This window comes from Macrobrachium nipponense, chromosome 8 (assembly GCF_015104395.2).
Source record: "Macrobrachium nipponense isolate FS-2020 chromosome 8, ASM1510439v2, whole genome shotgun sequence".
NCBI lineage: Eukaryota > Metazoa > Arthropoda > Malacostraca > Decapoda > Palaemonidae > Macrobrachium > Macrobrachium nipponense.
Genome location: NC_087203.1, coordinates 9,699,435 through 9,716,560, shown reverse-complemented (window position 1 = coordinate 9,716,560; position 17,126 = coordinate 9,699,435).

The window sequence follows — 17,126 nt, the reverse complement described above, 5'->3', positions numbered from 1 at the left end:
TTGCTAGAGACATTTCAACAAGCACTCCACAGAAGAGGCAGTGGGTTTTTAAATCGAAGACATTTTACTCTTCTAAACTCAGGTTGGTCTTACCAACTTGATGGTTTTTGGGATTTGTGTGCCAACTCCTGCAGACTTTGTGCACAAGGATATCATGTCTTTTTTAAAGACCACATCTGGAACATCTAAATTTCTCTCTTTGTTTGCTCTCTTAATCGCAGCACACCCTTTCTCTGTAAGTTTGACATACTCTTTGGATTTGTGTAAATTAATCACTTTCATACAGATGACACAGGCCATCTCCGTTCAGTCTTAGTTTATTGACCCACACTACAGTCATGCAATTATTCCATGCACGTGCAACCTGTACAAATGAAATGAAATTCAAACATTATCAACCTACAAACATTGCAAAAAAACAAATAAGTCAAAAGTAAAATCATTATTTAATTGTCATTTCAGACACTTAGAGGATGATTGTAATTATCTGGAAATAGGTCACATACAGGCAAATATTAATATGCAAATTGAATTCCTTGACCTGAAAAACATAGGATTAGGCATCGGACAGGGACAAAGAGTAAAGATTCTGAACTTCAGTAGTTTATTCACTTATGTTTCAATTCATCGTGCTCCATTTGACATGGGCAATGATATGATTGAGAATGTGTTATCAAAATATGGAAAAGTGCATGAAATAACATCCGCAATAACAAACATAGGCTTTTAAATAGGATCAGGACCACTAAAATTAAAATAAAGAAGAACATCCTGTCATCTATTACGTTTTTTAATACACTGTCATTTTCTTATACAATGACCAAAGAGAACGTGCTCTATATGTGGAAATGATGCCCACATATCTGCCGATTGCGATGAAAATGCAAGGATTAATGTGGATAACGAAGTGGAATTTCCTCCAATGATAGGGAAAAAGAATTTGGATAATAAAGGAGATAATAACGAAAAGGAACGGTATGGACAACAGAGATCAATGCAAAGGAAAAATTTACCGAGAAACGCTAAATACAGGTAATGTGGAAATTCAGGAACAACTCGAAGGTAATAAAAAGCAAAGCGAAACAACCATGGCTACAGATTGTTTGAAAAACAATAAGGGAAATAGGAATGAGAATAAAACTGGAGAGAATGATCGACTGGATTATAAAACAAGTGACGAGAATGTAATAAAACCTGGCCCACTAGGAATCTCCCAACAGAGTACTTCACCGTTTGAAATCCGAACAATACAAAGAAAAATATTTCGTCTGAAGAAGGACTGATGGAAGTCGTTGTGACAGCGGACATTCACAAGGAAATAGAAGAGGATATTCATGTTGAAGAGGAAAAGAGTCAAGCGACTGATTGCGAATCAATGGAAAACACTTTTACGGGAAACGGATGGCGATGATTCACAGAAAGAAACTAGATGCCGATTGGCAGACAGCAGCAAGGCATGGAATGTTAAAGTGCAGGATCCTGGAAAGAAAGGTTACTGGTAGGAATATATGGCATACCAAGAGAAAGCGTGTAAAAGAATGATGTCATGGTTTTTCCTGTTTTATTTTTTTTAATAACTTAATTTTTTTACACTTCATAATGGCATTGTCCACAGCTAGCTTGAATATAAATGGTTTAAATGATATCAAGAAACAAATATGAATTGTCAATATTGTTAAGTATTTTAAAATTGATATTTTATTGTCACCAGAACATATGTTAAAGATACAAAAAGACTGGAGTATCTAACAGATAACTTTGATATAGGTTTTAATCCTACTCATCTCTCTCAAGGAGGAACCATAATTTGTACCCCAAAGTACAAGAGAATTGACATACTGAGTAGAGAAATGGATTCTGAAGGGTAGGTTTTAGGTATGAGAATACTGTATAATGATAGAGAGTTTAATGTTGTTAATGTTTATGCCCATTCTGGTACTGCAAGATGTAAAGAAAGGGAAGAATTTGTCAAAATAAAACCATTATTTTATCTGAGACATAATAAGGAAAATCTTATCTTGGGAGGAGACTTCAATTGTACTGAATCACCGAAAGACTGTAGTAATGGGAATAATGCTTTGGTAAGTAAATCATTAAAAGACCTTGTCAGAGATTTAAGGCTAAAAGATGTATCTGGTGGCACGGGTAGTATCCCTGGGTATACCTATGTAAGAAATAACTATGGTTCAAGAATTGATAGGATTTACACAAAAAGGTATGTAAATGAAATTCAAAGAGTAAGCAATATCCCAATAAGTTTTTCAGATCATAATGTGGTGTTTTTAGAAATAGAACTTGGCAAAGTGAAAATAGGGAAGGGTTTTTGGAAACTTAATACTGAGCTTTTAAATGTGAATGGTATAGCAGAAGATTTTATTTCATTTTGGAATAAATTGAAATCTAAAACGCTTAACTTCAGTAACATTGCTTTATGGTAGGAATGGGTTAAACAAGAATGTAAATTGTTTTTTTTTTTTTGAAAGTTGGAAAGAGATTTGTCCAAGAAAGGTATGGTCTTAAATTTGTTACAGCATAGACTGCGACAACTGTACAAGGAGAGCTATGTAGCAAATGTGAAATATAAAGAAATTGAGGCTGTAAATAAAAATTATATACAATATTCAAAATGAAATATGTGAAGGGATAAAGATAAGAGCAAAAATTGATGACCTTGTTAAAGGAGAAAAATTGTCTTCGTATTTACTTAATAGGGAAAAAAAACAGTAAAGCCTCAAAACTTATATGTAAGATTAAAAGTGGAGATAGTCACACCGTGGAAAATACATTTGCTATAATGTTATATATTAAATAATTTTATGAAAAATTATATGAAAAATCAGTTGTGGACGGAAATATGCAAAATTACTTTCTTTCATTTTGTAATAATATACTTGATGATGATTACAAAGACATTATGAAAGGTGATTTTACTGAACAAGAAGCTTATAATGCGATAAAATCAATGAATAATAAAAAGGCGCCTGGGTTAGATGGAATTCCAATTGAATTCTATGAAAATCTTGGAAAATAATTAAAAATACTTTTTTAAAGGTTGTAAAACATATAAAAGAAAAAGGTGAATTAACAGATTCCCAGTATAGTGGTATCATCAAATTAATACCGAAGAAGGGAGATTTGAAGGAAATAGATAACTGGAGACCAATTTCACTGCTTAATGTAGATTACAAGATAACAGCCAAAGTGTTAGCCAATAGGTTGAAATCTGTTGTGACTAAAATTACATCAGTAGAATAGTACTGTGGAGTTCAGAATAGGTCAATTGCAAATTGTAATAGTACAATTAGAGATATAGTTTTTGATGCTTCTCAAAATAATACGAAATATGCTATAATAAACCTAGATTGGTCTAAGGCCTTCGATAGAGTAAATATTGAATTTATAATCAAAATATCAAAGAAATTTGGATTTCCTAGTGAATTTCTTTGTTGGTTAAGTATTTTATATAAAAGATGTAAGAGCTGTATTTGTGTAAATGGAATATTTAGCCGCTATTTCCAAATTAAAAGATCTGCTAGTCAGGGATGTCCATTGTCTATGTAACCATATGCAATTTTTCAGGAGCCATTGTATCTAGCAATTAAGAGTAATAAGAATATTGAAGGTTTGAAGCTTCCTAAAGATAAAAATGTGTGCTTACAAGTGTATGCTGATGACCCCTCTATTATTGTGTCAACAGACAAGTCGATTTGTGAAGCAGGAAAGATAATAAAACACTTTGAATTAGAAACTGGTGCTAAACTGAATAGGGAAAAATCTTCAATAATGGGTATTGGAATGTGGAAAGAATGAAATGTTTGGCCTGTGAAGTGGTAGAAGACTGTGGAATGTACTAAAATATTAGGAATATATTATCATAATAATTTTGAGACAATTGGGGAGAAAAATTGGACTTAACTTAATAGGAAAATAGAAATATCAGTACGTATGCTGAGCAAGAGAAAATTATCAATTTTTCAAAAAGCTGTTATAATCAACACTAAAATTTGTTCAAAAGTGTGGTATGTAGCCCATACGTTGCCACTAATTAAGAAGGAGGCTCAAAAGATAAATTCATGTATCTTCAGATATTGTGGAAAGGGATGTATCAGCCAGTTAGCAGAAACACTTTATGTTTGCCAAGAAACAGAGGAGGAGTAGGAATAATAAATATATTTTATAAAGCCAGATCTATTTTGATTTCTACTGTCTTGAAAGATCTGAATAATGACATAGGCTTATGTATGTATTATTGTAGAATTAGGTCAAGTTACTTAATAGACATTGATTACCCTAAAAAGGTTTCCTACAATACCCCAAAATTCTATTCAGTAGTAATCGACGTTATGAGAGAAAAATGTTACTGTAGGAAATTTCCTATTATGTATAATAAGGATATTTATATGTACCTATGTAAAGATGTTAATGCATGAGTTGAGGATAACTATCCTCTTCTCGATTGGGCAAGTATTTGGAAAAACGTAAATCATCACTTTATTGGAGTAAGTGAAAGAGGGTTTCTGTACAAATATATCCATGAAGATAAAAGAGAGTAATAATTGTAATAGCTGTGATAATATAGAATACACATTGCACATATTCTTTTTTTACAAGTTTATAAAACCAGTAGTAAGATTTTGTCCAGAAAATGTCTAGTGATATATGTAAGATAGAGGGTGTGAATATACTTAAGATCTGAATGTTAGATTTCTCAAGTAAGAATGAAAAAATAAATAACACGTATATTATGCTAACTACAGGTTACTAATATTCAATTTGGATAGGGAAACATTTTGATATAAATGAAATATGTCAGTATATAAAAAGTAAACTTAGTTGAAAATTATCCTTAAAAAGATTCATTTATTTTTTACAGATAAGTCCCTCAACTGAGCATTTTAAAGTTTATGAAAAATAGATGTTTATTTTTGTAAATTTGTGTACATACATTACATATATAGCATATGTATTTATTTGTTAAATGTGCTTGATATGATTTTTAAATAAAAGAAAAAAAATAGGGGAGGTTTACGGGAGCCACATAACAATAGTACGTAACTACAATACGGCTATGAACATGATTATAGAAACTATATGAGAATGAGCGTGATCACCTTCCATCATGGCCCCTGATTCCATGCTCTAGCAAAGGTAGAGTCATACACCCGAAAAGAAGATGCAAACATGCGCCACAGCATAACAGCATATGCTCGATTGAAAACAACGCTGACATTTTTAGCAACAGAGAAAGAGAGAGAGAGAGGGGGGGGGGAGGGGCCGGGAATTCGAATAGATAACAAAAACGAGAGAGAGAGAGAGAGAGAGAGAGAGAGGAGAGAGAGAGAGAGACTGGGAATTCGAACAGAAATTTGTGAAGTAACAATATTACTAAAACTGTCTAAGGGAGAGAGAGAGAGAGAGAGAGAGGAGAGAGAGACTGGAATTCGAATAGAAATGAAGTAAAAGTTAATAAAACGTCCACGAGAGAGAGAGAGAGAGAGAGAGAGAGAGAGAGAGAGAAGAGTGATTAAGTAGGAGACAAAATTGCCAAAGGAACAGCTTCTTTTTTTATTTTATATAATTAGACATTAGGGCAAACAACCCTGAAGAAAATACATGGCAGACCCAAAGCTGAATTAAACTTTAATACTTTTGTTACGTCTTTCTTTCTTGTCTTTTCAGAAAATCTGTCAAAAATGTTTGTCATTCAGTCGCAATTTTGATTGCAAAAGCCACGAAGGAAAGTGAAACATTGGCGTACCCCTGCAGTGGTATATATATATATATATATATATATATATATATATATATATATATATATATATATATATATATATATACTGACTCACAAATTTGGAACGTGATGAATATATAATTTAATTCAAAAGTCATGAATGAAAATGAAACATTGGCGTACCCCTGCATTGGTACACCATTGTTTCACTTTCCTTCGTGGCTTTTGCAATCAAAATTGCGACTGAATGACAAACATTTTTGACAGATCTTCTTCCTAGACACACACACACACACACACACACACACACACACACACACACATATATATATATATATATATATATATATATATATATATATATTATATATATATATATATATATATATATGTATGTATATATATACATATATGACTGGTAAAAATGTTCTGTAACAACAGAGTTCCATCTAATAAAAGGAGCCCATAAAAACACCAAAATAGAGAAAAAAGTACTATATTTCAGAGACTGCTGTCTCCCTCTTCAGGTAGATGAAGAGGGAGACAGCAGTCTCTGAAATATAGTACTTTTTCTCTATTTTGGTGTTTTTATGGGCTCCTTTTATTAGATATACATATATATATATATCATATATATATATATATATATATATATATATTATATATATATATTTTTTTTATATATATATATACTATATACATATATTATATATATATATATATATATATACTATATATATATATATATATATATATATATATGATATATATATATATATATTAATATAAGATCCTGATACCTAAGCTATTGGCTTTTCTTTATTTGCTTGTATACTAAATGCCAAGGCATGCTCTAGTTAAAAAGATCTATGATAAACAGTCCTTTTATTTTTTATCTTACGGGATCCCTATGATAACATAAGTCTGGTATTGTTGTACCTTTAGTGCTTGTCTGAGATCACCGAGCACAGATTGGTGACTTCGCTTAACAGAGGTACGGCTATCTCGCTGGTTTGCCGGTAAATGAGCCCGATGACATGCATGCCCGCCAATTATGCCCGTTCGTCTGGATATTTACATGATTTCCTAATTCGTGTGCACCCCCTCAGTCTCTCCAGAAACGTAACCCATAGGCCTGATTGCCCATTCCGACTGCCACCAATGCAACAAGGCCTTGTCCCCCCAAAAAAAAGAAAAAATAAAGAAAAAGACTTGGTAACGTCGACCTCAACGAACATTGGGCACCTGCCTTAGAAAGAAACTGCAAGCGACAGTCCTGCTACTATCCTCAAAACCATTAAATCTGGAGCAAACTCCAAGACAATACAGAATCATTATTTCTTCAAAAACTAACATGATAAAAAAATGAAATTAATTGAAAACCCAACTAAGAACCGTAGTTATTTCATATGATTACCACACCAGTTACCACATTAAGTCACGATAGCTCACATAGATGTTGCCATTTTCTCCAAACTCAGAAATTTAAATATGTCAGTAAAAAAAAAAAGTTAGAATTCCCATTTTGGCGACATTTAATCCACCTTGTATGTAGATCTTGTACGGCCCCTTCTCGGGCTTTCCTCACTGGTAACCTCTAAAGAGGTTGTCGTCTAATCCCGACTTACTCACTATGAGAATCTATTGTGTTTTTCTTGCGACCTGATAGGCGTACAAACACTTACGCTAGTCTTCTCACAGTTCTGATGTTCGTGTGTACTAACACACTAAATTCTTCTAGAATGTTCTATATGATGTCACTATCAGGTGACTTTTTGAGTCACTTAGTCCACCCGTAGGGTCAATTTGCGCAGTCGCGCTCATCACTCCACGATTTGATATGTTTTACTGCGTCGGCATCTGCCGGACATCTACCCAAACCAACCGAGTTCGTTGCTCTCTATATTCAGAATTCATAACTTCCCTTCAATTGCGGGTAATATGTATTATACGGTGTGTGAGGAAACTTGTGATGAAACTTGGAAATTGCTGGTAAATAAATTTAAGGAAAAAATAAATATGATTTATGTCCAACCTTTAACAATCTTCAGAGGGCTGTTCTTATCAATTCATTGCTGTTGACAAACGTGTGGTATGTGGCGCATACTGTTCCACCTATAAAGAAGTATGTGTCTGAAATAAATGTATATTTAATTATCTTTGGAAAGATATGTATATCCCAATTCGAAGAGAGACACTATGTTCAAGTAAATTTGAAGGTGGTCTAGGTATTATTGATGCTTATGCTAAAGTTTTGTCGATTATTAGTTGTACGGCATTACGAGCTGTTAAAAATAATATAGGCTGAGTGTATACTATTGCATACTTAAAATCTAGCGCTGCACCGAAGATTCAGACCACTATCCTCTCTATAACTGGAAAGTGACATTGAGAAAAGTTAACAGTACATTCATTGGAAATGTTGTGAGAGAATTTTAGTATAAATATGTACATGGTGTTGTTACCAAAAAAACCATCGATTAAGTATTTTACAACTTAAGGATCATGACTAGTGTGATAAATGTGGAGAAACAGAATATATCTAACACATGTTTTACTTTTTCATTCAGTTAAGACATGTTTTGTGGTATTTCCAAAATGTGTTGCATAACTCTTGTGACATAGCACAAGACTGATTTAGAAAATAACCTAATGTTGTATTTTTCGAATAGACCACGGAAGGTCACTAATAATATTTTAGTGTTACTATGTGATTCAGAGCCTTTGTCCCGGTGTTTTTCCGGGAATAACTTTTTTCTGTGCATTTGGCAAAGATATTACTTAGCTATAGTATACTTAATATCCATACCCAATTATATTAGAAAAAAAAGTATATTCATAAGAGTAAAATAAAGCAGCCGAAGCCAGCGGCGGAACAGGTAAATGAATAATAGGGCTCTTTATTAGGTAAGGAGTACACCCGGACATCGAAGGCTACCAAGTTTTCGTCTTTTGTTGACTTCCATAAAGTCCAGAAAGATAATTATATATGCTCTATAAAGTAATAGTTGTCGATTTCTTGGTAAAATATAAATGACAGAACAACATTAAAACTTGTTTTTCCAAAAAAAAAAAAAAATAAATAAATAAAAGTCATGGTTTATAATGCATCACTGAATGACCTTTGCTTGAAGTCATTTCTATAATCCAATCTAATCCTGTGCAATTGTCTATTTATTACAATGATTGTTACTGTCATATTTGGAAAAATATCAAAGGAGTTACAACGAATGCCAAAGTTTTCTTCACTTTGTTAATTGATTTTTAATTATATAATTTTTCAATGGAGAAATAGTGATAGAAAGTAAATTCTTAGATTACCTGTGGAAACCCTTATCTTCAAGGATTCTAGCATTCGACCTCATGGCATAAATCCTATATACTACTACTTCCACTACTACCAAGTGTAAACAAGGAGTATTGGTTGTATTTCACTGTTGCCAGAGGTGGAGACTTTTTCACGAATAGCCAGTTATCGTCGTGAAGGAGGCAAGTTAATGACGTCAAAGGTTACGTCATTATATCTTCGGAAGACATTCCTCTGGGTTTGCTGGCGATGTCTACAAGAAGTCGGTATTACTCCTATAATTACCAGAATTATGCAACTCCCGTGATACAGAATGCGGTCAAAAATTAGGTAAGGATGTAAGATCCCCTGTGACAAAGTGTCATCTTTGTCAGGTACGACGATAAAATTTTATTCCGGATAAACACCGGGACACCGACTGTGAACCTTATAGTAGTTACGGGGTATCTTTATGTAGTTTGGGTCAGCAGAACACAAAATTTTATAAAGAGAGATTTGTTATCATTTGTCAAAAGTAAATTCTGCTTCTACCGTTTTATTTTTGTTTATTTATTTCTTCTCTCAGTTACGTGTCTGTTTAATATTTGTATTGTAAATGTTTTCCTTAAAAGAAAATTTGTTTTCGAATATTAAACTTTAAAATGTACCGTTACTGTAAATTAATTATAAAATTAAGTTTCTGTTGCTAAGGTATCTTATGTGTAAATGTAACAATTAATCATCTGGACAATGCTGATTTTGAAAAGCGGATCTGAGTTTGACAAATGAATGTTTGACTTCATATTTGAATCGATATCATAATTTATTGTACTTTGCCAAAATGTAAATAATCCTGCATATTTGCTCTAGTTATTTTGAATAATGATAATAATAAATGAGGGTCAGATATACCCACCTCCCTATTTGGACAGCATGATTCACTTCTGCGTGTTCATTGTGACAAGTGACTATCGGCTGAGCACATTTTGGCGCGCTGCTCCCGATTTATCTATGAGCAGCAGAATAAAGTATGACCTTCACTTCAAATCTCGAAGGTGAGATTTTAGGCGGAGATAATTACTTGAGGTCTCGATGTCCTTTTTAATAGTGACTGGTATTTTTAGGGGGATTTAAGTAAAAATAGTTAACTATTTTTCTTTTAAATTGTACGAATGTATATTTCTATCTATTAGTAAGCGTTTGTCCGCGTTCATATTTAATAACGGAAGTTTTATTGAATAAGGTTCATGAATCTTTCCTAGACAGTGACCCCAAGGTTTTTAACCTGGTATGTATCCATCTTTGCGGCGGGTTTAGTACAAGCCCATTGGGGATGACGGTAAAAAAATCGACAAAAGACCCTAAATATTGAACCCTAAAGAAATAATAGTCCTAGATAACGTTCCCCGCACTTTGCTAGAGGTTACTATCTAGAAAAGATCCAAATTCATTCATATATTCATTGATATGACGGCGTTCAATGGTTAACCCGGTCCAATGTAAGGTCATATGGCAAACTTCACGCATTCCTTCATTTCTATTGTTTTTATTTGATATACGGCAGATCAAACCAACACATATTTCTTAAGGTGCGTCCACATGGTCGAACATTGTCCGACGGACAATCTTTGTTACCAATGAACAGTTGTCTGCCAGCCCTTGCCTCATGAGCAAAGTAAAAGCAGTGGTATACAACCTCATCTGGTACCACTGTTTGTTGCCAAATCTACTTCCATTGTTTCAGCGCTTATGACGTCATCCTGCTTCGCCTATGATATGGTAAAAATGTTTGTCTGTCGGATATTGTTCGACCGTCTGGACGCACCTAAATAGGAGCAAAGTTAGGTTTATGTCAAGAGTTCATATCACTCGTTTCAACCTACCTCAAAATCGAGTAATTTGACCTCGATGTCAGTGATTCCTTCACTGAAGTTTATGAACACGAAAATTGCGCTTCCATCTGCTATTTGTTGACTTTCGTTTATATTCGTATTTTGATATTCATGTATATATTATTAAATTATAAGTTCATCCAATCTGGTATAAGAAGAGATCAAAAGTAATGGTTAATATACCTAGAAAATTATGGAATAATTTGTCTTTATCCAACAAAAATTTCAGTCTCTTATTATTGTTATTTCCAACAGAATAAGTGAAGAGACCACAAAATATCCAAAAATCAGGCGTTGTGACTTATTATGTTTACCTTAATACTTGTGGTTTTCGATTCATCAGGCGACACGACCAATTATGTTGAAAATATAACTTATTTTCATACTGCCTTAGAAACAGATATAGCGCAAGCCAGTAAGCCTGGGCGTTAATTGATTTGTCTCGCAATACTTTCTTCAAGTACTGATGCTCCATTGTATCAGTGAGTTAATTGGCGAAATTGTCATTGACTGCAAATATCTTCATGAATAGGAGATTCCCGCAGTTAACAACGTGATATTTCCTGAAGGACGTTTTCGAAAAACTACAACACCGTCTTGGCAGTAAAGGAATATAGCTTATCATAACATCTGTAATAGGGTTCGTTTTCCTTTCCCCGGCTTGTGCCTAACCTACATATCCCCGAATGAGATACGGTACCGGCACATTTAAGATTATGTTTCCCATTTCATCTACCGAGTATATGGAAATGGAAGTTCGCATCAAAAGGAGAGACTGGGGTCAAATGTATATTTTCTGATGGGTTCTTTGTAAGAAGAGAACGAGCTGTGTGTGTGTGTGTGTGTGTGTGTGTGTGTGTTTGTGGGTATGTATTTGCATGTGTGAACGCACATATAAAAGAAAAATTTCTCTTAAAAGTCACCGGGAAATTAATAAAGAAAAATAAATACTATGAAATAAAAAAAATTAGACATTCAAAGGACATGACAACTTATTCATAAATATTTTTCGGGGCACAGACTAAGTTCTGTGTTGACATATATGGCTGATAGTTGAATATGGTACAGAATTACGGCGCAAATAAGTCTGGAAGAGAACGGCATTTGAACTTGTTTTAAGGCTATGGTTTTCAATACATTATCCATTTTTTTTTCTTTTTTTTTTTGGCAATTACATGTTAACATCTGTTCCATTTTCATTTACTATTAACACAACTGACATGTGATGAAAATCCTGGGAGAAATGATGAAATTCAAATGTTATTGACTGAATCTAGATTAGTCTATATGCACATATATATTCTATGGATATATTAGTATCTATAACATACATAATATATATATCTCTAGATCTATATTATATTATATTATAATTATCATATAGATTAATATATATATACTAGATATATATATATCCTATATATATCTTCTATTATAATATATATATATATATATATATATATATTATACATACACATATGTGTATATATATATATATATATCTATATATATATATATCTAATATATATATATATATATATATATATATATATACATATATATGGTATATATTCATTGAATAGAATGGCTTTCTCACTGTTAACCAGCTTTTTTTGAAATTGCTTCATATTTTCTAATTATTTTCTTTACTTCATTGTTCAGGTTACTAATGGACACATAATGGGGTTCTTCCATTTACTCCAGTATTTTTACACGCGACAGCTGTTTCGTCAACCTATACGTATTGACGTTTTCAAGCGTACTGATACAAATATAGCCTACTACATGCGTTTTGTGACGTCATGAGGACGGAAAGGTAGTACAATTGCCAGATACCTAGTTTTAAGTATTTACAAAAGACTATAGTGGAACATAAAATAAGACATAAATAAATATGTTAAAAACAACAGAAATTATATAAAAAAGTTGAAAGTAAGTTATTATATACACATTATACATAAATATATATTAATTACGGTAGAAAGAAAGTGATGAGAAGATGCTCCCTTTCTTGGACGCACTTGTGACCCAAAAGAACAACAAATACAATACCACCGTATACACTAAAAAGACAGTCGCTGGAAGATGCTTAAATGCTAGAGGAGAATGCCCTGATGCATATAAACGATCTGTGGTAAATGCATACATAAAACGTGCCATAACACACTGTTCCACGTGGAAAGCGACTAACGAAGAAATCAACAGAGTTCAACAGCCGCTCACAAATAACGGATATCCAGATGACATGATCAGCAAGTTGTCAAAAAGAGATTAGAGGCTTTCCACAATCCGACCCCGAGGAACAACACACAAGACAAAGACAAAGAAATAGTGATATACCATCAGATACCATACAACAAACACCACGAAGATGAAAGGAAAGCCATCCTTGGTATACTGCGAAGAGGAACCACCCCCCTAGCGCCATATAACAAAATAACAGCAAGGATTTACTGCAAACCAAACCTTACGGCCTCTTTGGTAATGAAAAATAGTACGGCCCCATCGACGGAGAAAGAGGTTAAATCTGATATAGTATACAGATTTGTCTGTGCTGACGAGCAATGTCAGTCCCCCCAAAAATGCTATATCGGACACACAACCACCACACTCAAACGTCGCATGCAGGCCCACAGAAACCAAGGAGCCATTCATCAGCACTTTGTGGATACCCACAATAAAAAACCATCATTACAAGAACTTCTCACAAACACCAAAATAATACACAAGGAAGGCAACTACAATCGTTTATTGATATCAGAAGCAGTCAGCATCGCAATGCAACGTCCCAGCCTTAACATCCAACGTGAGGCAGACCGTTCCTTGCCCTCGTGTAGGAGGCAGACCTTCAACCGCATGGGACAAAACCCCCACACGCGGACAGGAGCGCACACTGACTTTCAGTGAATTAAACATATATGTAATTAATATATATTTATGTATAATGTGTATATAATAACTTACTTTCAACTTTTTTATATAATTTCTGTTGTTAACATATTTATTTATGTCTTATTTTATGTTCCACTATAGTCTTTTGTAAATACTTAAAACTAGGTATCTGGCAATTGTACTACCTTTCCGTCCTCATGACATCACAAAACGCATGTAGGCTCATATTTGTATCAGTACGCTTGAAAACGTCAATACGTATAGATTGACGAAACAGCTGTCGCATGTAAAATACTGGAGTAAATGGAAGAACCCCATTATGTGTCCATTAGTAACCTGAACAATGAAGTAAAGAAAATAATTAGAAAATATGAAGCAATTTCAAAAAGCTGGTTAACAGTGAGAAAGCCATTCTATTCAATGAAAAATGTTGTGGATCCCTGAAACCCAAAAAAAATTGTGCCCCCCCATATACCCCCCCCTAGAAGTATATATATATATATATATATATATATATATATATATATATTATATATATAGATATATATATATATATATGTATATATATATATATAATATATGGTATATATATATATATATATTATATATATATTATATATATATATATATATATACACACACACACACACACACACACACATATATATATATATATATATATATCTATATATATATATATATATAATATATATATATACATATATGTATTCAGATTTCTTCCATGTTGCCATTGATCATACGTTTTAGCCATTTCAAAACTTTATCCAATCTAGTTATAATACGGCTTTTTTTGTTTGTTTGTTTGAATCCTGCCCCTTCGTGAATCATTAACACTTGTAAAAATTTTACCAGTGTGTATATATTTATGTGATTAATTGTATCTATCATTCGTTTGGGTGTATTAATTGTAAATATTACATACTCTGAGTGCTTCACAGTTTGATGACCATTTTTAGAATACACCTTTATATTTTGAGGCTATTATTCTCTCTCTCTCTCTCTCTCTCTCTCTCTCTCTCTCTCTCTCTCTCTCTTATACTAATAGGTAGGGGAGACACTAATTGAGGTTCAAGGGAAACAGTAATTTAGCATCCCACTAACTTGCTACGGCAGCTGTTACTAACGTAATAAGGTTCCATTTGTGTGATAGGCAATGTAGTAATTGGGGTTACTGGTCGTCTCGGATAGAATTAGTGTTGAAGCAACAAAGGCAGTCGACTTCCTATCAATTACTATAGTTTGCATTCTAGTACTCGGTTTGGTAACAAAGTGCCTCGTAATACAGGCCTCTATGGTTTGTCTTCTCTGATAACGTTGATTATTATTTATAAATCTCTATATTTTGTTCATATGGGCAACCTAGATGTTTTTGCTTGACATGGAATTTTAAGACATTTTTATTCATTTGGATTATTTCTAATAATAATATAATCCTATTTGTGTTACGGTGACGGTCTGCAAAAGCTTAGATTTAATTCCGTGAATATATACAGGATTTTCCTGACTACAAGATCATTAAGGTAAGATTCATCACCTCCCCTGGTTTTGACAGTTGCCCACAGGAAGGAACAAGGTGATGTTTTGGGTAGGGTCTGATTCAGCTTATTGATAAGATAAGGGTGACTCATCATTTTAGTCCTATTCCTGACACTTCGGCCTTCATTTATATGCCGCTTCCAGATTAGCTTTATATACTGGATTTATCAAGTATTTCCTCTTGGTGTGTGATTCTGGATACGTAGCAAGGTACTGATTGCTCCGTCCTAATCGTTTCTACTGTTTTTACTCTCACCGTTCTGTACTATGTGTTGTTTTCTTCTGTGAGCCTTAGTTAGATAAGGGCAACTGGTTGACAATCCTATTTTATCAAGGCGCACTTAATTTATAGAAATGGTGGACGCAGAAGGTGTTAACCATTCCTGCCTTTGGGAAAAGGTTACGAACCTCATGCAGCCATGCTCTCTTCCACTCGGTCGTATCCCACCACGGCAGTCACCATCTGGACAACGACCAAATTTATTTCTCCTTAGACGGACCTAAGTCATCTACGCATTGGTATTGATCAGTTTCTCCCCCCCCACCCCCCCCCCCCCCCATTCCCCAATCCCTCCATCCCTCACCCACTCCCAAACCGCCCTTAGACATGTGAATATATATTAGTCTCTTATTTGGTCAACATGATTGTGTTATAAACAAAATCTGTTCTTTGTAGTATTCAATGTAAAAGGTGATCGATTTGTTGTTGTATTGAGCAAAACTGTTAAAAAAAAAAAACTTAAAATTATTACAAAAAGAAAAAAAAAATTTTTTGAGGCTGAGCTACATGGAAACCTCATTCTCATTTATAGGCAAATTATCCAAAAAGGTCTTTTACATATACTGTCGGAATTCAGAGCAGCAAAGTATTTCAAGGAAACAGGAAGGAAATAATAAATATTACTTCAATGTGTCTGGTAATATCTTTTTTATGTCAGATTATATTCCTAAATAAGCAGTTACTATTCACAGCTCATCATGGGATCCATACTCCCTTTCATATTAAAAAAATAAACGAAATCAGAATAATTTTCCACTCTGATATTACGATTTTGCTAGTAATAAAACGCTAATTAAGTTTGGCTTTATTTAATATGTAGTAAAATAAAATACGTATCGAGCATTTCAATTACCGGTCGTTTTTCAAATGAAGTTCGTGCCTCAGAGACTCGTTTGATCTTCCTATTCATTTCATTTCCGCAAGGGAATGCATTCTTCTTCTTCTTCTTTTTTTTTATTATGAGATCTGGTTTCTTTTAATGGAGCCAATGTACTCCCATGCAAAATCACATCAAAGATACAGATTAGATATGATAATTTTTATTTGGGAAGGAATATCCATTTGTGTATATAGCATGTGTTATCAGTTGAGGTATGGGATGAGTGATGAGTTTATGTAAATCACCCGAGGCTCATTCCAAACTCGTTCAAAGAATATCTATGCTCCCTCTTCATTGATATTTTTTATCATTTTCATACAAAACACTTTACTCTAATAGCTACAAAATAACCTCCTATGATTTTATGGTATCCTATCTCAAATATCACTGTTAAACGTAGTCGCCTTGCATGTACAAACTTCAGTTTGTTTAGTGGCTAAATTTAACCATAGTTACTCTGATCTGGCTGTTTTGATATTTTAATATGTCTATAGCATGTTTAGCAGGTTAGATTTCCTAAAAACTTTATGAAGTACTTTGTAACCTTTCTCTGAACTTCTTTAACTTTATATATTCCTAGTAAGTTATTAAAGTTAAAGTTTACTTTC